This window comes from Palaemon carinicauda, chromosome 2 (assembly GCF_036898095.1).
Source record: "Palaemon carinicauda isolate YSFRI2023 chromosome 2, ASM3689809v2, whole genome shotgun sequence".
Taxonomy (NCBI): domain Eukaryota; kingdom Metazoa; phylum Arthropoda; class Malacostraca; order Decapoda; family Palaemonidae; genus Palaemon; species Palaemon carinicauda.
This window is the reverse complement of record NC_090726.1, coordinates 147176004-147203107: the sequence shown is the minus strand read 5'-3', so window position 1 is coordinate 147203107 and position 27104 is coordinate 147176004. Positions and strand designations below refer to the sequence as shown.

General features: G+C 40.5%; 1 protein-coding gene across 3 annotated transcripts in view; it reads right to left on the bottom strand.

Moving 5' to 3' along the window:
- The window catches only part of Btk (tyrosine-protein kinase Btk29A), a 739841-nt gene extending 731081 nt beyond the window's left edge, over positions 1 to 8760 (bottom strand). For 2 of the 3 annotated variants that reach the window (XM_068358867.1, XM_068358885.1), the window contains exon 1: positions 8613 to 8760. The gene's annotated coding sequence lies outside the window, so the exon portion shown is untranslated. Of the gene's footprint in view, positions 1 to 8267; positions 8502 to 8612 lie in introns of all 3 variants that reach the window. The other variant, XM_068358876.1, reaches the window with a different exon arrangement.
- Positions 8761 to 27104: the final 18344 nt, after the last annotated feature.

Below are 27104 nucleotides of genomic sequence, written 5' to 3'. Positions count from 1 at the left end.
GAAGTAAGGGCCAGACATACTTCTTTCGTTCATGCAGACTAAAACCTGATAACAATGCCCTCAACCTTCTGCTACCTGTCCAAAAGGGAGCCTGAGGTTAGACCAGCTGTTGTGTAGCCACCACAGAGCGATAGAAAACGTATCGAGACTCCTGTGGGTCACGCCCTGCAGGAAGCGGGCTGCGAAGGTCATCAGACGCTTCCAGACTCCAGCTTGTAGCACCTGCGTCACAGAGTAGTATTACTCGAAGGCGAGGGACGTTGCGATGTATCCAACATCGTGCTGTAGGGCGACGTGACGGGGGAGGGTCTGAAGACAGGACGAGATGAATGTCCTTGAGTCCGGGCTGAAGAGGTATACTGGTGACTCTCCCCCCATGTCCTCCTTGTGTTCCCAAATCGGCTGCAACTGAGGACAAACTGCAGCTGTTCCCAGTGCTAACCTCTCGATTCCTTACTGGCAAGAAAGAGAAGGTCTTGGGACATCAGACACAGAATGGAGACTCGAAATCTTGAATGAATCGGACCGAAGGGCCGGGACCCTCAGATTCTGAGTCTAGCCAACAACTCAGGAGCGAGCCTGAATGTTGCCTTCCCCTCTTCCTTAGAAAGGGGGGAGTAGTAAGAGACCAAGAAGATTGCTTACACACTGGCCGTGGCCAGAGTGAGCAGAAGACCCAAGGCGGAATACAATCCGAGGCCTGTCGTAAAAGGGGGTCTTGAGAAGATCTCTTAAAGGACTAAAAAGTCCGAGCCATGCTCCAAGTTGGAGGTCTTCCTCCGACTAGGGCAGGGACGATCGTAGCTTCGCATGAGCGAGGATAGATCCAGCGGGCAGGAAAAAGTTATTCCTTTAAGCCTGAAGGTCAGGGAAAGGCTGAGCGACAGGCTTCATTGCCGAGAGCGGAAAGGAGTTTCCTCCCGCCGAAAGGCAATAAGACCGTTATTGCTGGAGAAGGGGCCTCAAGGGAAGAGGTATATCTCCCACAGCACCAACCACCTTAGACTCTTCACTTTGCCTGGGAGACCCCTGTGGATGACTATCGCAGATGACGCGACCTCCGTACCGCGACTGTAACGGGTTGTCTCTTCTAGAGGAGGAAGCGTAGTGTCTCCAGGCATGAAGCCGAAGCGACGCCCCGGTTCGAGAGAGATGTCGCAGTGTGGTTGCTTGAGAAGTCTGCGCCGTGGGAGAAGCTCTCCCGGGAGTTCCGTCAGGGGAAGCAGGGGGTCCAGAAACCGTTCTGCGCGTAGTCCCAGTGGAGCTCTCCCATTGAAAGGTTGACAGACAACCTGGTCTTGTTGAGGCCCATTGTCCGCAGACAAAAAGGAGGGAAGACGCAGGCGTCGAAGTTGTCCCACCATCACCGGAATGCATCTTGCCAGTGTCTCGGGGTCTGAGACTGGGGGGAAGACTAGCGGAAGCTTGAGGTTCCAAGCTGTCGCGATCAGGTCCCCCAGACCAGCACTTGCTGGTTACCCAAGGTCAAAGACCCCTAGGTACACTCTCTCTATGAGGCTCTGCTCGGATAGTCTGAGGGAAACATTCCCCTGCCTGGAATGAGAGAGCCGATGGTGGTATTGAGAGAATCTCAATCATCCCGGTATCTCTACTGCAAGATGTGAAGGTGTGAAAATGCGTCCCCTGCTGGTTAGAATGAAGTCGACGCGCAACGGGGAGACTCGGCAGGAGCTGTAGGATCTGAAGAGGGGCCAGACTAAGGCCCCTAAGCCTGCCTGAATGATGGAGAGGTATCCTTCAGGTCTTGACCATAGGCCTGGACCGGAACATGCCCCCCCCCCCCCCTTTCCTTTGACGAGTCCGAGAACCGCATCAAGAATGTGGGGAAAGGACGAGAATATCCACTACCATCAAGAGGCTCCATAGGTCAACACCCATTGCAGGTCTAATAGTTCCGCTGGTCCCATAGGGCCAGGGAGTCCGGTTAAACATTGCCTGAAGCCACCGGAACTTGGATCGCCCCACATGGAACTTATCCTGAGGCGACCGTTCGGACTATAGACGGGTCAATGAGGAAAGAAGAACTAGGAAACGTTCAAAGGTAGGGCTGAAAGCTCTGCTTGACTGAGAACAGGTACTGCGACTCTTCTCAGTCTTGCCACAGTCAACCGAAAGGAAGGCTCGGAGGATGTGGTAACAGAATCTGGCGTCCCCAGGTGGTCACCCATCCAAGTACCGACGTTGCTTAACCTCGCTGGATGGACGAGAAGCGGGGTTTCCAATGTGGTAAGGCGGTTGACTCAATATCATGGCCAGATACTCCAGATGTTGAGGCAGAGGAAGAGAAGGCTCCAAGCAAAATACCATGAGCCCACACTCATGGTAGGCATCTGGACGCTTGTCCCGGCGCTGAAGAAGGTCGAAACCCGAGCCTACTGGAGTTGACCAGCCCTCCAAACAGGAGAGGAGGCGGAAGCCTGCACCTGAGTGGCCAAGAGGAAGGCAGGGAAAGTTCTCTGGGGAAACAAACCTGCTATGCCACGGCGGGATAGCCACACTGCATCATAAGCAGGAATACTTGCAGTCTAGGCTGAATTCGACAAGCACCCTGGAAGATGGATGGAATGGAAACTGAAAGTACCCGTCCTTCCGATCCAGGGTTTAAGGAGTCCTGTCGCCTCGTTACCAGTCTGATCGATTCTGCTGGCCGAAGTTTGTTCGACAAACTTGATCGAGGCTGAGAGGTCGACTATGGACATCCCCTCTCAGATCCTTCCTTACAAGAAAGGATCGACTGAGGGGGCCGGGGGTGAAGCCGTCGATGATCCTAAGGAAGACCTTCGCCTAAGGTATGGATCATTCTGCCCAACCGGGCAACTCTGCTGACGCTATGGCATAGAGGTTCAGAGACACTGAATTCGCTGACAGACGGCAGGCGCGATATCCTTGGCTACTCACAGAGAATATGCGGGAATGGGCATCGGGAAGCTGTCATTCGAATGAGTAACCTTAAGCATCCTCCCAGCGAAAAACCTGCAATCCTAGAGTTCGTGAACTCCTTTTAGGACTATGCCCCCCCGGGGGAGTCTCCCGTGCCATCTGTTCCTGACAGGAGAAAACTGCAATTGGACACCTTGTCCCAGTTGTCGTAGCCGATAACTTAGGCCGACGTGGTTGAAAGAAAAGCACTGGAGCCCTGCAGAGTCTGGAAGAAAGCGCCTTGGAGGAGTGAAACCGGAAGTCGATTTACTCCGCACAGCAGCTGTCTAAGTCTCTGTCCTTGGGCACAAACAAACTCTTCTCAAGGATGGAAGGGTGTCTGAGGTCGTCGACCTCCACAGATGAGACACCCGAAGGAAGCCCTCAGTCAGCGCGTCCAGATGGTACAACATCGAGCTTGTCCGCAAGTTAGATACTTAACGACGAAAGGCCAAGGTGCCTGAGCTCGAGAGGAGGAAAGTACCCTTGATCTTCCTGTAGCTACCTTGAACCAAACCTCGGGCCGTAACCGAGGAGGGAAAGAACCTGGTAAGCTCCCAGAGGAAGAGGTAAGCAGTCACCCCTTGTCCGATGGAGAAAACTCGAACGGAAAGCCCCCCCCCCCCCCCCCCCGCCAAAAATCCTTCCAGGGAATGACGGGGAAGGGCTAACCCAGGTTCAGGAATAGAGGAGTGTTGCTCAGATCTCCCTTAAGTTTCTCCTATTCTTGCAAGTGCCATGCTCTGTGTTTACGGGGTGAGACAGTGTTCTGGAAATACGCTCCAGAAGAACTCGCCAGGCTGGTCATGCTGCGAAAACCCCATTGGGAATCGTGGTCGCAATTGCCCTGGAGCTCGCGCGACGGGAATTCCTGGTGGTCGGCGGGCGATAACCCATAGACGAGCAATGGATACTGCAAGAAATAAGCCGACATTTGTGCGAAGAAACACTGTAGGTTCGCGCGACGGAACACCATCCGTCTGCGCGATGGAAAAAACCGTTGGTTCGCGCGTGGGCGAACATTGGAGAGCATGAGCGTAGACGTGCAGGCACGTGGGCGTGTGGGCGCACGGGCGAGCGGTTGCGCGGTTGCACGGGCGAGCGGTCGCGCGGTTGCACGGGCGAGCGGTCGCGCGGTTGCACGGGCGAGCGGTCGCGCGGTTGCACAGGCGAGCGGTCGCGCGGTCGCGTGGGCGAGCGGTCGTGAGGGTGGGCAGGTGGATGAGAGCGAGTCCGAGGCGGCGAACGCAAGCGTTGGCGCGATGGCGAGGAAACACGCTGCCGCGTGGGCGAGGAGGACTGCTGGCGATATGGATCAACAAGCGATCGGTGGTGAGCTGGTGAGCGCTAACGCGCATATGCGAAGGTGAGCGATCGCGAGCAGTGATCAGCATGCGCAGGGTCGCGCGATGGTGATCAGTATGCACAGGGTCGCGTGATGGTCATCAGCATGCCAGGGTCGCGCGATGGCGATCAGCATGCGCAGGTTGGCGGTCGCGCGATGGCGAACAGCATCTGCAGGTGGGCGATCGCGTGATGGCGAACAGCATACGCAGTTGAGGGTCGCGCGATGGTGATCAGCATGCGCAGGGTTGAGCGATGGTGATCAGCATCCGCAGGTGTGCGGTCGCGCGATGGCGATCAGCATCCGCAGTTGAGGGTCGTGCGATGGCGATCAGCATCCGCCGTTGAGGGTCGCGCGATGGCGATCAGCATCCGCCGTTGAGGGTCGCGCGATGGCGATCAGCATCCGCCGTTGAGGGTCGCGCGATGGCGATCAGCATCCGCAGTTGAGGGTAGCACGATGGCGATCAGCATCCGCAGTTGAGGGTCGCGCGATGGCGATCAGCATCCGCAGTTGAGGGTCGCGCGATGGCGATCAGCATCCGCAGTTGAGGGTCGCGCGATGGCGATCAGCATCCGCAGTTGAGGGTTGTGCGATGGCGATCAGCATGCGCAGGTGAGCTAGTAGCTGGCGAACCATGTTCCTTCAGAAGTGTTGGAGAACGTTGGCGTGCCGGCTGTAACACACGTGGGCGATCCGGAGATCGCTGGCGAGCTGATGATCGCTGGCGGGCTGATGATCGCTGGCGGGCTGATGATCGCTGGCGGGCTGATGATCGCTGGCGGGCTGATGATCGCTGGCGAGCTGATGATCGCTGACGAGCTGATGATCGCTGACGAGCAGAAGGCTACGCGTGGAAGCCTGCGCAAAGAAGAAGAGTCCTTGACCCCGACCTGAACCGAAGTTCTAGATCGCGAGGGCGAACGTGGGCGCACAGGGCGCGTAACAGGAACCAACAGGAACCGCAGGGAAGATCATCTTGAAAGCGCTGACGAACAGGAGAGCGCTGATGAGCAGAAGGGCGCGCAGGGAAACCCTGACACGCAAGGGAAGAACCCCCGTGGGGGCAACCCTTTGCCCCGAAGGGATCGTTGTCCGCCGGGAGACTGATGTCCGTCGGAAGACCGCTGTCCGTCGGGCAGACCGTTGTCCGTCGGGAAGACCGTTGCCCGTCGGAAGACGAGATCAGACTGCTGTCCATCTGCACCAAGGCGGAAGATCGAGAAAAAGGAGTTGTAGGCTGCAAACGGAGATCCAAAAAGGCGCCTCAAGCACCCTTATAGGGAGATGAGAGGCCCTTACGACGAGGCGGACGGTGGGCCTTACGGTGAGGGAGGCCAACAGCAACAGCAACAGCAACAGAAGAAACCTCCGAAGAGGAGTCTCTATGAGTGTACTCTCTCGCGAACGAAAGAGAAACACTTCGTGGAAGAGACTGGTCAGCCAGTGACCTAAAAGGAGCAATCCTCCGAAGAGGAGCTCCTGCAGTTGCCCAGCCCCTTGAGCGAAACTGCAGGTGCGATCGCTCAGCACCAAGAGCATAGTCGCACGAAAAAAAGGCAAGAGAAGAACCCCCCAAAAGGGGAAAACTCAAGCCTGGACAGGAAAAACTTCCCTCGGAAGGAAAGTAATCCGCCCAAGGAGGCAAGCCTCCTGACTGTTCTAAAATGAACTGGAGAGCTGTCCGTCGACACGGGAGTACTACCAGTAGAAGGAGACACGCCCCTGACGAAAATACAAGGGGGGAGGCAGCAACAGCCGAATCCCCAGACAGCTCACACCGTTGCTATATTACAGAAACGAACTAGATCGGTAACTGTAAAAAAATAAAACAAATAATATTAGTACACATTCATTCCCCCGGGAAGGCTCCGAAGAGGAATCCCGAGGGAAAGGAACAAGAATTACACAACAGGCACGTGCCCTCACAACCACTTACACTCGCGGAAGGAGAGCTGTAACCAAAACAGAATTATAACAATTATAATTATGTAACTATGTAATTATGTAATTTAAAAATGAATGAACACTAAAGAAAGAACGAAAACCCCGAAAGGAATCGTTCTACAAGCTGAAAAACAAAAAACAACTACAATTAGATTCATAACTAATTGATACAAACGTACGGCGTAGCAACCCCCCACACGGAAAGGAAGCTAGGCTACAAGGGCGTAGTAACACGTAGTAAAAGGGTGAACGACCTCAAGAGAGAGAGAGAGAGAGAAAGACATAAGTCAAACTCGATCGCCACCCATAAAATACGCCGTGGTGGCCTAACTGCCGAGGCCTCCACGAAGATATCGTACACTACACACACACATATCTGAAAAGGAAACTTACTTATTTCTATACTCAAATATATATACAAACATGAAAACATGTTTACATATATATTGAGTAAATGAAATGTAAGCGATTAAGTAAAGACAAAACAGACAATGGCTGCCAAGCGAGGACCAAGACAGAGACGTCTGTCACAATCCGAGCCAAAAGTTAAAGTGAGTATTCACCTGTGTGTGAGGGGGAGGAGGGGTAGCTAGCTACCACTCCCCTACCCCCCCGCTAACTAGCGCGGGGGTAATACACCCTCGTTAAATTCTAATGGCTCGCCATTTCAGCTACGCTAAAAGTAATACCCTTTGTAAATAGCGTGGTTTGTATTTCGGTTACGGAACAATAATAAGTTACTGCGGCACGAATCCCTTTGTCAACGTGACTCAGCGAGAGTCAGTGAGACTAGGGCGGCTAGATGGAGAACATTATAGTCTAATGATAACAATTTATGCATTTGGGGTATGATTTCAAAGTTATTACTTATTATTTGCTTATGTTGTTTTGAGTATAAAACAAATGTTAGTTAGGATCGTGATTTCAAAACTTGCAATGAATTACTAAAATTCATAGTTTAGACTGCAGTCAACGCTACTTTTTAATTTGAGTCTCCCAATGGGTTTTTCAGTTTGAGGAAAAATAAATAAATAAATGAATAAACGAGGTGGTGAGTTATCTTCGCTATTAGAAATACAATTAATTCTACCTTTCTATTATTTTAATTTTATTTTACGAACGGGAGACTATAATCAGGTCAAACATATTCAGCCACACGTATTATGTGCAGAATCTACAGAGTATCTTAAAGTATCTTAAATTATTATAATAATAATATCAATAATAATAATTATAATTATAGTGGTGAGGATGATGATAGGATAACTCTGGAGTCTAGCCATATGCTATTGGCTTTATAACTTTTCGTCTTCTTCTGCGGATGGCAGTTGTTTAGTTGATGTTAAGAGGACTGGTTATACCTATTTTTTTTATAGAGAATCTGGTGAAATAAGCTTAACAAGAGTTACAGTTATCCGGTAGCTGTAGGGTAGCTCTAGTCATATTTGACAGATGACTTGCTTGTGAGAGTGTCACCGTGAGACTGCCAATTAAAGTCCAGTTAGACCCCGCCCACAACTACATCTCCAATAGGTTTTTTACATTAAACTATGGTGACTAAAAAGTCAGGGTCATTAAGAATTTTTTTCTTTTTTTATCTTTATCATAATTAAAGGTTATTGGGTTAATTCTTCCATAATGATGTAGCTGATATTTTGATAGAAAATAGAGTATAAATGCTTTAAAATCATGTTTAATGAACTGTATCTTTTATTGAGCAAAGTTTGAAAATGCTTTGTCCTGGGAACCTAGTCTCATTACAAATGCAAAGAATGTGAGAGTTGCCAGCTAGTGACTTGAACGAAAATCACTGAATTCAGGTATCAACCAAATTCCTGCATACTGTTCTATAATAAAGTCAATCCCATTTGGAATGATAAAAGATCACAGTTACACCAAACCAGAATTAGTAAGCCTAGTCCTAGGCAAGCACGACCTAAATCTTTAAAAGCACAGGCTAGGCTGTAGTTCACATTACTTAACGTTACCCCTAGCCTATGCATTTATCATATGACGTTAATATGTTACAAGTTACCTTACGGTTTATGCTACAGTGATGAACTTCAGCCATTTGAAATTTCTTATGAAGCAGGAATAGCCTACAGCAAAGGAACCCTTCCAGAAGTTAGTCATAGGTAGAAACGTTGGTATTACACTTCTAGTGTATAAATACGAACAAAACATGCAGAAATTCACGGAACCACATCAAAACGCCTCATAAGAAAAATAAAATTCCCAGATCACATCACGTCAATGTATCTGAAGCAACCTGTTGATTAGGAAAGTCAATTATTACTAACCTGTAGCAGCACTCGAACTTAGTTATTATACTAGTATCACACATATATCAAAGGATAAACGAATGATATGACCAACTTACATTTAAATGCTTATGTATCGCTTATATCACTAATTCTTAAGAATAATTAGCACGTAAAATCACAGTTATTTCATAGTTTATTCGGGTGTCAATTTTCTCCCCTTCCACTTCACTTGCCCAACAATAAACTGCCAAGAGTAATCGAGCACTACTGCTCCCTGTGAAGTTCTCTATAAACGCATTGTCTTTATTATAAACTGGTGAATGTTAAGACTATATAAGTTATACCTGAGTGTAAAATATCATGAATTAAGTGGAGACTGTGTCATATCTTAGAACTTGAATGTCCTTCATGGAACAAAACTACTATTCCCAGGTTATATTTTTCAGTTAGTCACGCCAGGTATTCATATGGAAAAGAAACTTCCTATTTGTCAGTTCATAATAGAGATCAAATACCTTTTTATACATTCAAAATACTATTCCATATGCGTGTGTCTTATCTAGTATTAATGTTCTCCATTTTACGCGTTGTATCAATTGCTCTATCAAGAACGATAATGCATGTTACAATTTTGCAGTACCAATTCTTTGATATCACAATGGAAGACCAGAGATGACCTTTATTCTTATTCCAATTGAAAAAAATCTCAGAGACAGTGCCCTACTTCAAGAATAGAAAATCAACATTTTAACAAATATCCATTTATAAAGATTCTGGAAACGACAAAGAACAGCTCCTGAGGCAATGCTTGACATTCGGATCAATTTAGTCGCGCGGATGATCTGTACAGATCAGTTGCACGGTCCAGACTTACCCTATGCAACGGCGCGTCTACACACACACACACACACACACACACACACACACACATATATATATATATATATATATATATATATATATATATATATATATATATATATATATATGGATGGTGTGAGAGCTGATATGTTGAAGGAAAGGGGTGACTGTACTTGAATGGTTGGTGAGATAGTTCAATATTTTTGTGTTGTCAATGGTACCAGTAGATTGGGTTTGTGCATGCACTGTACCACTATATAAGGGTAAGGGAGATGTGCATGAGTGTTGTAATTCAAGGGGTATTAGTTTGTTGAGTGTGGTTGGAAAAGTGTATGGTAGAGTGCTGATTAATATGATTAAGGATAAAACAGAGAATGCAATCTTAGAAGTACAGGGGGGTTTAGAAGAGGTAGGGAACGTATGAATCAAATTTTTACAGTTAGGCAGATATTCGAAAAATGTTTAGCAAAAAGTAAGGAGGTGTATGTTGCGTTTATGGATCGGGAGAAAGCGTATGATAGAGTTGATAGGGAAGCGATGTGGAATGTGATGAGGTTATATGGAATTGGTGGAAGGTTGTTGCAAGCAGTGAAAAGTTTCTAAAAAGGTAGTAAAGCATATGTTAAGATAGGAAATGAAGTGAGCGATTGGTTTCCCTTGAGAGTGGGGTTGAGACAGGGATGTGTGATGTCGCCATGGCTGTTTAACTTGTATGTTGATGGAGTGGTGAGAGAGGTGAATGCTCAAGTGCTTGGACGAGAATTGAAACTGGTAGACGAGAATGATCATGAATGGGAGGTAAATCAGTTGTTTGCGGATGATACTGTAGCCTACTGGTTGCAGACTCGGAAGAGAAGCTTGGCCGATTAGTGACAGAATTTGGAAGGGTATGTGAGAGAAGGAAGTTGAGAGTTAATGTGGGTAAGAGTAAGGTTATGTGACCCCGAGACTATATGATAAGCTTCCACAAAACATCCAAATGATTGAAGACATTAAGGCTTCCAAGAGGAAACTGAAGACTTTCTTATTTCAACAGGCATACAACAGTGACATTTTCACAGTAAATGAACAATACTCTATATGAAACGTTAAATACTCTGAATGAACAAGGTAAGATAACAGTGGAGGTCCTGTAGAGAGTGGGGTTCCCCTGCTGTATGGGACCGGAAAATCAGCCATCAAAGTAAAGTGAGTAAGGAGATGTACGAGAAGGGAAGGTGGTGCGAGGTTGAATGTCATGTTGAATGGAGTGTTACTTGAGGTGGTGGATCAGTTTGAATACTTAGGGTCTGTTGTTGAGGCAAATGGTGGAGTGGAAGCAGATGAACGTCAGAGAGTGAATGAAGGATGCAAAGTGTTGGGACAGTGAAGGGAGTGGTCAAGAATAGAGGGTTGGGCATGAATTTAAAAATAGTTCTGCTTGAGAAAATGATTGTACCAACTATATGTATGGGTCAGAGTTGTGGGGAATGAAAGTGATGGAGAGACAAAAAATGAATGTGTTTGAGATGAATTGTCTGAGGAGTATGGCTGGTGTATCTCGAGTAGATAAGGTTAGGAACGAAGTAGTGAAGGTGAGAATGGGTGTAAGAAAGGAGTTAGCAGCTAGAGTGGATATGAATGTATTGAGGTGGTTTGGCCATGTTGAGAGAATGAAAAATGGCTGTCTGCTAAAGAAGGTGATGAATGCAAGAGTTCATGGGAAAAGTACAAGAGGAAGGCCAAGGTTTGGGTGGATGGATGGAGTGAAGGAAGCTATGGGTAATAGGAGGATAGATGTGAGAGAGGCAAGAGAGCGTGCTAGAAATAGGAATGAATGGCAAGCGATTGTGACGCGGTTCCGGTAGGCCCTGCTGCTTCCTTCGATCGCCTTGGATGACTGCGGAGGTAGCAGCAGTAGGGTATTCAGTGTTATGAAGCTTCATCTGTGGTGGATAATGGGGGAGTGGGCTGTGGCACCCTAGCAGTACCAGCCGAACTCGGTTGAGTCCCTTGTCAGGCTGGGAGGAACGTAGAAAGGAAAGGTCCCCTTTTTTTCATTTGTTTGATGTCAGCTATCCCCCAAAATTGGGGGAAGTGCCTTGGTATATTTATGTATGTGTATATATATATATATATATATATATATATATATATATATATATATATATATATATATATATATATATATATATATATATACATATATATATATATATATATATATATATATATATATATATATATATATATATATATATGTGTGTGTGTGTGTGTGTGTGCAAAAATAGTTTGTTGAATGTGGTTGGAAAAGTGTAAGGTAGAGTGCTAATTAATATGATTAAGGAAAAAACAGAGAATGCAATCTTAGAAGTACAGGGTGGCTTTAGAAGCGGTAGGTGATGAATGAATCAGATTTTTACAGTTAGGCAGATATGCGAGATATATTTAGCAAAAGGCAAGGAAGTGCATGTTGCGTTTATGGATCTGGAGAAAGTGTATAATAGAGTTGATAGGGAAGCGATGTGGAATGTGATGAAGTTATATGGAATTGGTGGAAAGTTGTTGCAAGCAGTAAAAAATTTTACAAAGGTAGTAAAGAGTGTGTCAGGATAGGAAATAGAGTGAACGAGTGGTTTCCAGTGAGGCTGGGGCGGAGACAGGGATATGTGATGTCGCCATGGTTGTTCAACTTGTTTGTTGATGGAGTGTTGAGAGAGGTGAATACTCGAGTGCTTGGTCGAGGATTGAAACTAATCGGCGAGAGTGGTTATGAATGGGAGGTAAATCAGTTGCTGTTTGCGGATGATACTGTACTGGTTGCAGACCCGGAAGAGAAGCTTGGTCAATTAGTGACAGAGTTTGGAAGGGTATGTGAGAGAAGGAAGTTGAAACTTAATGTGGGTAAGAGTAAGGTTATGCGATGCACGAGAAGGGAGGGTGGTGTGAGGTTGAATGTCATGTTGAATGAAGAGTTACTTAAGGCAGTAGGTCAGTTTAAGTACTTGGGGTATGTTGTTGCAGCAAAATGTGCAGTGGAAGCAGATGTACGTCAGAGAGTGAATGAAGGATGCAGTGTTGGGGGCAGTGAAGGGAGTGGTAAAGAATAGAGATTTAGGCATGAATTTAAAGAGAGTTCTGTATGAGAAAGTGATTGTACCAACTGTGATGTATGGATCGGAGTTGCAAGGAATGAAAGTGACGGAGAGACAGAAACTGAATGTGTTTGAAATTAAGTGTCTGAGGAGTATGGCTGGTGTATCTCGATTAGATAGGGTTAGGAACGAAGTAGTGAGGGTGAGAATGGGTGTAAGAAATGATTTAGCAGCAAGAATGGATGTGAATGTGTTGAGAACTGAAGGGGATAGAAGATGAGATCCCTGAGAGAAATATGAATATTGTGATTGGCGACTTCAATGCTAAAGTTAGAAGAAATAGTCAAGGGATGGAGAATGTGATGGGGGTCAAGGGTCTTGGCGAAGTTGCAAATGAAAATTGAGCACATTTCATAAGTTTCTGTTCAGCAAACAATCTTGTCATTGGAGGTACTCATTTTCAACACAAGAACATCCACAAGTATACATGGACTTCACCATGTGCAATTACAAAAATCAGATAGATCACATTGTCATTAATAAAGAGAAAAGGAGGACTCTGAGAAATGTAAGAAGCTATAGAGATGCAAATATTGGTAGTGATCAGGAGCTCCTCATTGCCACAATGAAATTAAAACTAAAAGCACCCAACAGAAAGATAGATGGAATACCTATATTTGATACAACTAAGCTTTTAGAGGAAGAGCACAGAGAAACATTTGCAATTGAATGTAGGAATCTATTTGCAGTCTTAGAGACGTTAAGAAACGAAGAACAGACAATTAATGAAGATGAAGAATGGTATGATATTGAGAATATATCTCAGTCAGTTGGCAGGGAAGTTTTGGGACACTCAGTTACAAGGAGAAAGCCATGGATATCGAATGATACTTGGGATACTATAAAAAGGAGACAAAGACAGAAATTGATTGTTGAAAGTTTTCGATGAAGTAATGAAAATTACAAGGTAGAGAATGCTAAGTATTCCAGTATTAATAGTGAGGTAAAAAAAAAAAGCCAGGCATGATTGGAGAGAATATTTAGACAGTATAGCAGATGAGGCTGACTATACTATGAATTCAAGAACTGACTACGGTGTAAGAATTGCTCATAGAATTGTTACTGAAATCTCAATTGGGGTAAAGAAGAAGAAGCATATACCCATCAAAAATAGAGATGGCTCTGTTATAGCAACAGAAGATGAAGAGAGATAACGTTAGATGGAACACTTTAGTGAGGTTATGAATAGTAGATATGATGGGCATAATTTGATTGATATACCTGAAGCTAATGAAGACCTTGATGTGCCCATGAATGAATTCAGTGTGTTTGAAGTCGAAGCTATCCTAAAAAAAAAAAAAAAAAAAAAAAAAAAAAAAAAAAAAAAAAACTAAAGAGATGGAAATCCCCGGGATACCATGGAATAATTGCCAAGATGATACTGGCCGCAAACGAAGTGACTCCTAGACTACTTACAAGATTATTTTGTAGAATGTGGCGTGAAGAGGAAAACCTGATGAATGGAAGTTAGGAGTGTTGGTGAAAATAGCAAAGATAAAGAAGACCTGACTGACTGCAATAATTAAAGAGGCATAACACTTACGTCCGTTGTTATGAGAATATATAGTATGCTTATTCTAAAGAGACTGGAGAGTAAGATTGATGAAAAGCTGAGAGATGAACAAGCAGGATTTAGAAAAGGTAGAAATTGCACTGACCAAATTTTCATTTTGAGACATGGTGTACAGCAATGCGTAGAATATAGAAATCCCCTTATGATGACATTTGTGGACTATGAAAAAGCCTTTGATAGTGTGCACCGGCCAATTTTGTGGAGAGTCCTGCGTTATTATGGAATTCTCTTTAGATATGTAAGTTTAATTAAGTCTGTTCATGAGCATAGCAAGTGCAAAGTTAATGTTAATGGAGTCTTATCAAATGAATTTCCAGTGAACAGTGGAGTACTCCAAGGGAATGGGTTGTCATCTATGTTGTTTATCCTCCTCATGGATTTTGTAATGTGTAGAACAGTCAGAGATGGTGGAGATGGATTGGACTGGATTGGTGATATGAATTTAGCAGACCTAGAGTATGCTGATGATGCTATACTTTTTGGCAGAACACCACAGGATTTGCAATGCTTGGTTATCAAAATGCATGAAATATCAAAGGAGGTTGGGCTGAAGATAAATAGAAGAAAGACAGAGATGATGAGAACGGCGTATGTAATGGAAGATGAAATATCATCAGAAGGAGAAAGGATTAATGAGGTAGAAACATTTAAGTATTTAGGAACAAAGATTTCCAATACAGGGTCTTTAGAATTAGAGTTTAGTGAAAGACTGAAAAAAGCAAATCAGACAATGGCTAGGTTAAGTAAAATTTGGAAATCAAATCGCCTGAAATTACATATAAAAATCAGATTATATATCAGTTTAGTGAGATCGGTGTTACTTTATGAACATGAGTCATGGTATGACAATGAAACAATCGCCAATAGATTTAATAGATTTGAGAACAAAGCCCTCAGAAGGATATTGGGAGTTAAATAGCAGGACAGGATTAGAAATGAAACTATAAGAGAGATTACTCAAGTGCCATATGTGGATGAGATCATAATGAGGGGTAGATGGAGATGGTTTGGGCATGCTCTTCGCACTCAGCATGAGAGATTAGTTCACCAAACGCTCAGCTGGGCTCCACAAGGGACTAGAAGAGTTGGAACACCCAGCTCTACATGGCTGAGGACTATGAAGCGTGAATTAGATGGTGAATGGAGAAATCTAACCGAAGCCTTTTGTGTCAATATACATAGGAGGAGATGATGATGATGATGAGGTGGTTTGGCCATGTTGAGAGATTGGAAAGTGGCTGTCTGCTAAAGAAGGTGAAGAATGCAAGAGTTAATGGGAAAAGTACAAGAGAAAGACCAAGGTTTGGGTGGATGGATGGAGTGAAGACAGCTCTGGGTGATAGAAGAATAGATGTGAGAGAGGCAAGAGAGTGTACTAAAAATAGGAATGAATGGCGAGTGATTGTGACGCAGTTCTGGTAGGCCCTGCTGCTTCCTCCGTAGCCTTGGTGACTACGAAGGTAGCAGCAGTTGGGGATTTAGCGTTTGAAACTTCATCTGTGGTAGATAATAGGGGACGGTGGGCTGTGGCACCCTCGCAGTACTAGTCAAACTCGGCTGAATCCCTTGCCAGGCTAGGAGGAGCGTAGAGAGGAAAGGTCCCCATTTGTTTATTTCTTTGATGTCAGCTACCCCCCCAAAATTGGGAGAAGTGCCTTGGTAAATAGATAGAAAAATAAAATCGTCAATGCTGCTATCATCTTTATTAAGAAGCTTTCGACATAACTTCTGTCATTTTCAGCTCATTTACAACTGTTATTATGAAAAATTAATAAGAATTACTCTTACTTATCATAATTAGATAATTAGGAAGATATACTTCCAAGAACTGTCCAACTAGCTTTAAAATCAAACCCAAGAACTTATACCATATAAATGAGATCATTACTAATATAACCTACCAATCAAAGAACATAAAACTGAATAAAAGACCCAATTACTAATAGACCTAGTCACCCGCAGGAAACGATGACCACCCGCTCGGAGCAGCAACCCACAGACCAGAAAACAGAACAGTGGGTCACTGGCAACTGAACAGGTAAGCCCTCATTTAAGCTGGGTTTTGTCTTAAAAATTTATAAAGAGTCCAAGATTTTGAAGTTGGCTGGCACTACTATGTCTGTCAGAGATTGAATTTTTTTTCTGGAAATGGCATGACCAGATTTAAATGAATGGTCATAAATGGCCGAAATTGGTTTCTTACTCAATGGTACCAATCTCCCCATATGCTGCGAAATCCTTCACTGAAGGTACATAGACGTGCTTCCAGTGTAGCACTCATTACAGAGTGCACATTTATAAGTAAATATGACACCAGAACGCAAGGGAGTAGGTAGACTTCCCTTATATTTAGAAAGTGAGCCAACTGAGATCTTGTTTGTGAAAGTAATTTTTAAATCTATATGGGGATAACCCTTCCCCACAACATTCATAGCCTCTATTCTTATTGTCTCCAAAACATAACCATAGTACAGAAAGGAAACATATAACTTTTTTTTACTGACTGTTTGAATTGCTAAATTTTTACTATAAATTTCACCTAAAAACTGCTTCACTTGATTATAATAGAGGTCTAGAGGGAACCCATTGTTAATAAAAAATTATTTTAGAAAATTTTCCTCCTCGTGAAACCTCAGATAAGTTGAACATACATTGTAACATCTATATAACAGTGTTTTAATTGAATTAATTCAGATTTTTGGTTCCGAACTTAAAAAGTGAGAGCTTATTTCTGTAATAGTTTTTTTTTTTCCCGAAATACCGAGGTTTCAAAGGTATTACGTTTCCGAGAGACCAAGACATCGAGAAAAGGCAAAGTATCATCCTGTTCATTTTCTTTTGTAAATTTTACATTAAGATGCTTTGTATTTATATAATCTAAAAACTGGTTTATAAGGTCTAAATTTTTTAAAAGTAAAAATGTATCGTCAACATATCGTCGGTACAAGAAAGGCTTAAATCCACTGGACAATCACTCAGCCATTTCCTTTCACAATAACATAAAAATATGTTTGCCAAGGTTGGTCCATACGGCGATCCCGTTGCTACTCCATGTACCTGCTCATATAACCTGTCATTAAACATGAATGTGGATGTAGTGGTAGCTAGTTCTAATAGTATCTTAAATGGATTGTACACAAGCCATGGGTATTGTTTCATCCACCAATGTTGAAATGTGAGTCTTTTGGGCTTTTTAGCACGACCGCAAGTAACAGCTTTTATATACATGGCAAATAATTCAGTTGGTTGAAAATTATGTTCGAGTTAATTGAACTTTTCTTCATCTGCATCGGGGGAATACCACGAGACAAAAGCAGCCCCAAATCAACAGCGTGACCTGAACAGAAACAAAAACACATGAGAACATAAATTTTAAATTGAAATTACATCCTATTTGACTTTCGAAGTAATAATAAAAACAGCTGTTGCATGACATCCATTTTGAAATATAGCCCTACCTTGTTCAGAAAAAGTATCAGCACCAGCTGCAGAACGAATGATAGTCTGGTCTTGATCATCAACACCAGGTGGAGAATGACTGGTAGTCTTCTCTTGATCATCGGCATCAGCTGAAGAATGACTGATAGTCTGCTTCTGATTAACAGCACCAGCTGGAGATTGACCGATAGTCTGTTCTTGATCATCAGCACCAGCTGAAAATTGACTGGCAGTCTGCTTTTGATCATCAGGACTAGCTGGAGAATGACTGGCAGTCTGCTCCTGATCATCAAGACCAGCTGGAGAATTGAAAATATTTTTCTATTTTATTGTTATTATTATACTTATTGTTGCTGCTATTACTTTTACTATTTCTAGGCCGAAAATAGTTGTACCACAATTACTCTCAAAGAGAGCATGCGTTATTCAATGTTATATGACAGTGGTAAATACTAAAGAGTATAGGTTATTTGTACCTTTTCAGTGTGACTGGTGTTATTTCAAACGGCGTTGTTGTGAATTCCGAAAATAAGGTTTTGGCCAGAGTTTTCACGTGTGAAATCAGTTCGCAGATCAATCCAAAACTAATTATGATACCCTTGCCACTGACAATTGTCAATTCATTGATATTTTGTACAAGGGAATGAAAAAAAAAAACCTCTTTGCTTGATCTTCTGCAGTACCAAGCACATGTTTACCCAGGTGAATTTCCAAGAGATACAAAACAGCATGGTGACCGATCATCTGCGAGTGTCAAACCATATGATATGCTGTATGATAAAGCATCCTGATCAGTTGTAATGGAACCCATGACCCTCCACAGCTTCTTATTGCTCCACGAATACCTGCTTACCCTCCACAGTCACCACAGTGGGTAAATCCGCAAGTCAGTTCCAATGTTCAACAGGGGATTGACACCTGACGTATCAATCATTGTTCCAAGAAGATATTGCTGTGCAAGGACTGACAATGCCACTACTTGCGAGGTCACCCTGATGGAAGTTTATGGATATCAGCTGACTCCTTTTGGCAGTGTTGGCTTACCTTCATAAATGTAAGATAAGAATATAAGCTATCAGTGGCCATAAATTAACCTTAATTGGAAATCTACACCAATGCCTTGTAATGTATCATGATTTTGATGAGACATTTCAAAGGCTTAGAGTCCCATTTTGATAACTCAACAAACGATTCTATTCCATGATATCATAATCAGATTATGATCTGGATCCCGTACATAATATATGATTAGGTCATGAGGTAGGCTTGTGGCGGTGGTTCATAGAATAAATATTTTATATTAAATAGATTGTAATTGTATAGATCTAGGCCAAATTTAGTTTAGGGTACAATAAGCTAAACACATGGACATCACGGCTTACCCTTTGTTGAAGTTGTTTGTGATTGATCATTTCATGCTGGATCTATCAAAATACTAAAACAATTGATTAACTTCTACTTCTGTCAAAAAAGAAAAGAAAAAGAAAAAAAAAAAACGTGCTGCTTTTGCAGAGCTAACATAACAACCACTGTTATGGGCAATTTTCAACTGTTTGTCTGCTTAGCCACCAGGAAATTTGGGGAATCACATGAACAACTTGTAGAATTGCCATTTTCCTGTGAATTTCAACAATTTCAACCGATATTTTCCCTCATATATAGATGAATGTATTTGATACGTTGCCTGTTACACGCTGATATAAAAACGAAAACTTCAGTTGGATATACAAAGAACGTGGTGAATGTGATGACTAAAATATCATGTAGCTAGATTTAGAAGCCACAGTATATTCAGCAAACGATTGAAACCCGGGGTACAACGCCAGAATGTTTACATAGGCCTATATAAATCAAATACACAAATCTACATTGATTATATAATTCATGGCATCCACTGTTTCCAGTCGAACCGATACACGTTGCTACCAAAATCGTGATCTATTCTGTGCTTCATCAATATTTATATACACACATGTATATATAAAATCACAGCCACTGAAGCGAGGTTAGGCCCTACCTGTCTCCCCTCGGGATCCACCAGCGATCATTATACAGTATACCCAGCCCTTGTCCATTTCCTTTTCTTACAGTTATTAGATATCCTCTACTGTAGTTTATTCTCGTCTCAATGTTGCTTTTTTTTTTTTTTTTTTTTTTTGTCTCTTAGTGTTATTCCTATCATTATTCTTTCCGTAGCTCTTTGAGTTGTAACTAGCTTACTTTCTAAGGCTTTTGTAATGCTCTAAATTTCTGATGCATAAGTTAATACTGGTAGGACCATTTGATCAGATACTTTTATTTATAGAGAAAGGGGCAATTTATTCTTCATAACCTCATTTTAATTACCTAATGCGCTCTATCCATGCTTATCCTTTTAATTTCGGTCTTGTGACCTTGGTTACGCTTATTGTCTATCCTAAGTATGTATATTCATTAACAATCTCTAGAGGTTCGTCCATAACTCTTATATGTTGTCTCATTGAAAAATTAAATCTAATTATAAATGTAGGCTAACAGTGTTAAACAGTTAAAGTCAAGTGCCCATAGAATTGTGAGAAGTAAAATGTGTCTAGAGCTAAGGAAAGAAAAAGAATAAACACTCCTACAATAAGAGAAAAATATGATAAGTTTACTTTAGCAATACAAAATAGGTACTCTCAACTACATGATGAAATGGAAGCAAGTAAAAAAGTAATAAAGAGTAACTCAAATTTTTTTTATTTGAATCAGCACATGAGATAGGTGGAAAAGTTTCTAAACAAGATCAAGGAAAACTATCAGAAAAAGTCTAATAAAGAAAAGATTGGACATAAGGTCAAATCCAAATGAGATAAAATAGAATTAGCAGAGCTATCCAAAACAACAAACAAACTAAAAACACATGATATTCGTAAACACAGACCAAAATTGAGGAAACACAAAAGAAAGGAAGAAACATCAAGTTAAATGAAAAGAAGACTTGGAACAGGGTGCCTAGAGATATTTGCTTTAACGGATGAAAATGGATATACCAACAAAAGAGATGGAGTGATAGAAATTGCAGGGGATTTCTACACAGTGCCGGTACCGAAAGTAACAGTAGAAGTAAAGAAAACATTTAAATACACGAAAAAGGGTCAAACAGAAGATAGCATATCAAACGATTTAATGATATATAGAGGATATTCCATAGTGGAAAATCTCGCTAAACTTTACACAATATGTTTACAAGACTGCTCTATACCTTCAGTTTGGAAAAAATATCATTATATTTAAAAAAAAAAAAAAAAAAAAAGGACACAAAACGGATATTCAACAAATTACCCTATCCATGTAATTGAACAGCAGATGGAAAAATCAACTGAGTTTGACAAAAAACTATGTATGGCCTTTAAAGACTATGAGAAAGCTTTTTATTCTGTCAAAACTTTAGAAATAATGAAAATCCTTCAAAGACGAGGAATTTACGATACTTATGTTAGAGTGCTTAAAGATATCTTTAAGAGTAGTACAGCAATCATAAAACGTCACTATTTGACTGATAAAATTCCAGTTGAGAAAAAGTTAGACAAGGAGATCCTATCTCTTAAATTATTCACAGTATATCTAGAAGAAGTTTTTAAGAATTTAGATTGGTAAAATGTAGAAATTAACATTAATGGGGAATACCTTAACAAAATTAAATTTGTAGATAACTTAGTTCTATTTAGTGAATCATGGTATGAATTATGGGTGATAGAAGATTTGAATAGCGAAAGCAAAAATGTAGGACAGAAAAATATGAGCAAAACTAAGATAACGTTCAATGAAAATGCAGAGACCAAAAATAAGGGTTATGGATGAACCTCTAGAGATCGTTAATGAATATACGTACCTAGGACACATAGTAAGGGTTTCCCTAAGAGAAGTTAAAAGAAGGATAAGCTTGGAATGGAGGGCTTTGGGTGAACAAACAGTCATTTTGGAAAGTAAAATGCCACTTTCCCTAAAAAGAAAAGTATTTAATTAGAAGGTTCTACAAGTATTAACATATTCCTCAGAAACCCGGAGCCTTAGAACAAAAACCAGGGACGTAAGAGCAATTTTTTCGAGTGTGGGGACTAAAGTTTGAAATGGCACTGACGACGGGGGTCTGGTGGCCCTCCCCCAGAAGATTTTTTTACGAGGAAACACCCTTAGATGTGATTGCCTGGCATTTGCCAGTAGATTGTAGCAACAAGAAATCACATTTTTGACGATTTTTATGTGAACAATTTCAATTTGTACACAATGACTATCAAAAAATAACGGTAGACCTACTTCATGAATTTACCAAAAACATACTAATGATGTTAATTCTTTGCTATTAACTCATTCTAATGTCGGTCAAGTTAAGAATATCATATTTCTTCTACTCATACTATCTTTTTAATTACGATTTATATCTATCATTTGGTTTTCAGTTCCAATTTCATTTTTAGATTTTTGACTATTTTTACATATTCTTATTTCATATAACGTCTAGTTTACCAAAGACAATTATCTGATGTTTTAATTAATAATCATGTTATTGTTCTTTGGTTTTAAACTATGGTGATATTTGTGAAGGTGAAATCTCACAAACAGAGAAGTACTCCATACACTTGATAATAATGCACTGGTTATAAATTATAATGGTCTCGAGTTTATAGATAAGGTGGTGAAATGGGTCACGGACTAGATGAAAATTGAACACTTTTCAGTAATCGCATATAGGCCTTCAGCTAATGGCTTAGTGGAATCGCATAATAGGGAAGTGGTGCGAATTTTACGTTACTTAGTGGCTGATGACCCCCTTCATTTGCACGCCATGCTTCCTACACCTGAGCTAGCTTTGAACATTGCATACAATGCTTCGCTCAGGGACACGCCTTTCTTTTTAGTGTATGGACAAGATCCTGTGTTACTGTATACGGTCCTGATTAATTCGCAACAGTTGCCAAATTATTCAACTGAGAAATACCGTGTCTATTTACTGAATCTCTTAAGGAGAGTAATGAACACCACTGAAATGTTTTTGAAAAGAGCTAATGAAAACACAGCTCAAAGTATGATGGTTGGTTCAAAACTGCACCGGTAAAAGTATTTGTGGGCGATCGTGTGTAGCCTATTTGAAATTATTACAACCTAGGAAACCCAAACTAGAGCCAGCGTATCTGGGTCTGTACCGAGTAAAGATGGTTAAATCTAACACAGTTGTGATACAAAGCATTATTGATGGCGCAGTGTCTGAACATCATCAGGAACACATACATGTGGTGGCGGAAGAGGTAGTTTACAAAAGTGTCAATCAGAGTGTTCCTCCTTACCTCTGCATACGCGACATTCCTCGAGTTGATGAGTAGAATTTTTTCTTTGCCGTTGTCGTTGTTTGAACAGACCTCATTTCTTCTTTTGACGCGTTTTAAATAAACTTGATGATAACAATATATTCTTATGTTGGTGCTTAGTGTATAAGTAAAGTGTTGTGATAATTTCGCTGAGTGTAGCCTACCAATACGTAGGACATACTGCTGAGTAAACCTAAAAACAGAGAGGTTAAATAGGTCAGGTGATATCTGTCAGGCGGATGCTGTATTATTTACGCATTATATGATTCCTCGTTGCTGGGGCTGGGGCAGTTCCCGAAGGGCATATGGCTACAGGATTAAAGTTCAGCCTCGAGGAAAGGCAGTGTTACAGAAGGTGTAGATGTGAATACCTTATGCTTAAGAGTTATAAGAGAAGTGCGGGAAGTTGATTGATTTCTCGGGAAAACGGCTAGTGGCCATCGATTGATAGTTACAAGTAAAAGTGTAGTAGTGATTAAAAAAAATGGTCAAATGGTGGTGGTGAGTTGTGTTGCAAAATTGTGCCCTAAACCCGGACAAGTAAATTCGAGGGATGAAGGAATATCTATTCCTACCCCTATCCCACAACCAGAGGGAGGTTTTTGATGAGGTTGTGTAATACTGATATTGATAAGATTTTTTTTTTCACCTTGGGTATTCTGTATTTTAGTTGCAGAGGTCATAAGAAGAAATGAGTGAAATTATATTATATATTGTGTACATTCTTTACATGCAATATTTCACATTTTTATTTTTTTGTGGAAGATGTCTGTTATTTTTTTTAGGTGATTTTTATGTAAATATTTTATGTTGCATTTCTGTCTAGTAAATGCCAAGAGCTATTCCAGGTCGGAGTGTCCTCCATATAACATAGACTAGAGAGGGCAAGTGCGCGCATCCTCCCGGAGTGAGGAGCTTAGGGGGGGGGGGGGGGGGTGAGTAATGTCCTAATACTTGTATGCAAAATATGTGTTTTATACAGTGAGATTAATGACCTTTTTAAGAATACTATGAATTACAAATTATAGTGGGCGATCACTGAACTCTTATAGTGACGTGTACTAAGTTTCATAGGGTAAGGTTGAGACCCCATTATTGCCAGTATATTTCCATCACAGTGGAGAATTCCACAAAACCTAACAATTCAGCATATTGATAGAGCATCATTGCATCTTACTTACCGAGGGTTAGGCAGTACCATTTGAACAATCATTAGACACGGTATTCACCTGAGAGTATCGGCTGTGTACAGTGTATTCACAAACCTTTTTGTAATAAAGTGAAAAAACCCCTATGTTCCTGTCTCATTATCCGTTGACATGGGACATTCTTTCCATCACTCTTTGAGCTGTAGATAGCTTGAAGGGGCGTAGGCCTGGGTCTTCCAACTCTTCTAATTCCTTGTGGAGCCCAGTTGAAAGTTTGGTGAGAAGACCATGCCCAAACCATCTCCATCTAGCCCTCACCATGATCTCATCGACATATGGCACCCTAGTAATTTCTCTTGTAGTTTCATTTCTAATCCTGTCCTACCATTTACCTCCCAATATTCTTCTGAGGGCTTTGTTCTCAAATCTACAAAATCTGTTGGATATTGTTTCATTGTCATATCACGACTCATGCCCATACAGTAACACCAATCTCACTAAACTGATATAGAGCCTTATCTTTATATGTAATTTCAGGAGATTTTATTTCCAGATTTTACTTAACCTAGCCATTGTCTGATTTGTTTTTCAATCTTTCATTAAACTAAAATTCTAAAGATTCTGTGTTAGAAAGTATAGCTCCTAAATATTCAAATGAAAACCCCAAGTTTATAAAAGATCCGTTAATGATATGTGTTTATATTCTTTATCAGTAATGTGTCTACCTTTTTCAAAATATCTTAATAGTCGGTTGACCTTGGTTATCTAGGCTTTCATCAATATATATATATATATATATATATATATATATATATATATATATATATATATATATATATATATATATATATACATATATATATACAGTGTATATATATATATATATATATATATATATGTATATATATATGTATATATATATATATATATATATATATATATATATATATATATATATATATAAATGTATGTGTTTAGCTCCACAGACCCTTAACATCTTGCACGGATCCAGCTAGTTCAAAAAGGAGGGGTCGAAAACATAACCAAAGCTGCTGAGGACCCAGGGGGTGCTGTAAGCCCCCGTATTTAAAGCAATTCTTAGCTATTTTAGAGCTATTTTTCTGTATTTGAAACTATTTTTTCCTTAAAGCTGACACAATTGTAAGCTATTTTAGAGCTATTTTTCTGTATTTGAAACTATTTTTTCCTTAAAGCTGACACAATTGTAAGCTATTTTAGAGCTATTTTTCTGTATTTGAAACTATTTTTTCCTTAAAGCTGACACAATTGTAAGCTATTTTAGAGCTATTTTTCTGTATTTGAAACTATTTTTTCCTTAAAGCTGACACAATTGTAAGCTATTTTAGAGCTATTTTTCTGTATTTGAAACAATTTTTTCCTTAAAGCTGACACAATTGTAAGCTATTTTAGAGCTATTTTTCTGTATTTGAAACAATTTTTTCCTTAAAGCCGACACAATTGTAAACTATTTTAGAGCTATTTTTCTGTATTTGAAACTATTTTTTCCTTAAAGCTGACACAATTGTAAGCTATTTTAGAGCTATTTTTCTGTATTTGAAACTATTTTTTCCTTAAAGCTGACACAATTGTAAGCTATTTTAGAGCTATTTTTCTGTATTTGAAACTATTTTTTCCTTAAAGCTGACACAATTGTAAGCTATTTTAGAGCTATTTTTCATGTATTTGAAACAATTTTCTCCTTATAATTCAATTTATAAGGTATTCGAATAAGCATTATACAATAACAGCATCCCGATAAAAAGTATAAAACATTTCAGCAGTAATCTCTATCATTACTTTTAGTACATGAATACTGTATACTTTCTGGGGAAACCTCATCAATTGACTACCTCTGAGTTATATATGTATTTATTGGAGCGACTGCATCCTTCCGTTCAACTATCAACCTACAGGAATTCTCGATTAGTTGAATTTTAGTTAGTCTCTCCACTTCTTCCAACTTGATTCATATCAGACACACAATTTATTAATTCCAGCTCATTTATAATGAATCTTTATCACTTCGAAGTGAGAGAGAGAGAGAGAGAGAGAGAGAGAGAGAGAGAGAGAGAGAGAGAGAGAGAGAGAGAGAGAGAGAGAGAGAGAGAGAGAGATGATTTCAATCATCCACATCTCTTTTACTACATTCGTGTTGCAACTATTTAACGAAAGGTGTTGATTATTGTTTCAGTTTTATCAAAGTTTGAAGGTTTTTGTAAATCCCAAGCTTTATATCATGAGACCTTATAATTTCTTCATATTAGACATTTCTCCCATGAATAGCCTGGTTTTTATTCTTTTTAAATATTTTTTTCGTTTTTTTTTCCCATCTACTGTACTATTTTCTATATAAACAAGTTACCTAGCGAATTAAAACCTCAGCTTTGTTTGCAATACATATTACATTGAGAACCGGTAAACTTATCGGACAATTATTGAATTATGTAATTTTCATGCCACGTAGATTAGTTAATCATATCACATTTCAATATTACAAATGATTTTGAACAGAAATCGTAGCAGCAAAATTACATTGCAATCCCATTTAAATTTAAATTTTCAATAAATAAAATGTTTGCCTCAAATACCGAAGAAAACAAGATACTGATAAAACAGACCTATCAGAGATTGCTAAGAATTCATCTTACTCACTCGAAAATGTTATTGTCCCATCACCAGTGTTCTAATACATGGTTTAATCTCCTTAAAAAGATCATATCGAATTGAATTCAGGAAATAAACAAAAGCACTTCATTTAGCAAAAGGCATATGCTTGTAAACAAATCACGAATAAACATAAAAAATCGAATGATACAGATATTTATATCTGACGTTTATACTGTATATACATACTGTATACCAGGGGAGAGAGAACGGTCGGATGAAATTTACTGCAGTATTAAATCGAAAATAATTTGTCGTTATTGATTGTATTAGAATACTAGAATATTGAGCATAACACACACACACACACACACACACACACACACACACATATATATATATATATATATATATATATATATATATATATATATATATATATATATATATATATATATATATATATATATATATATATATATATATATATATTTATATACTT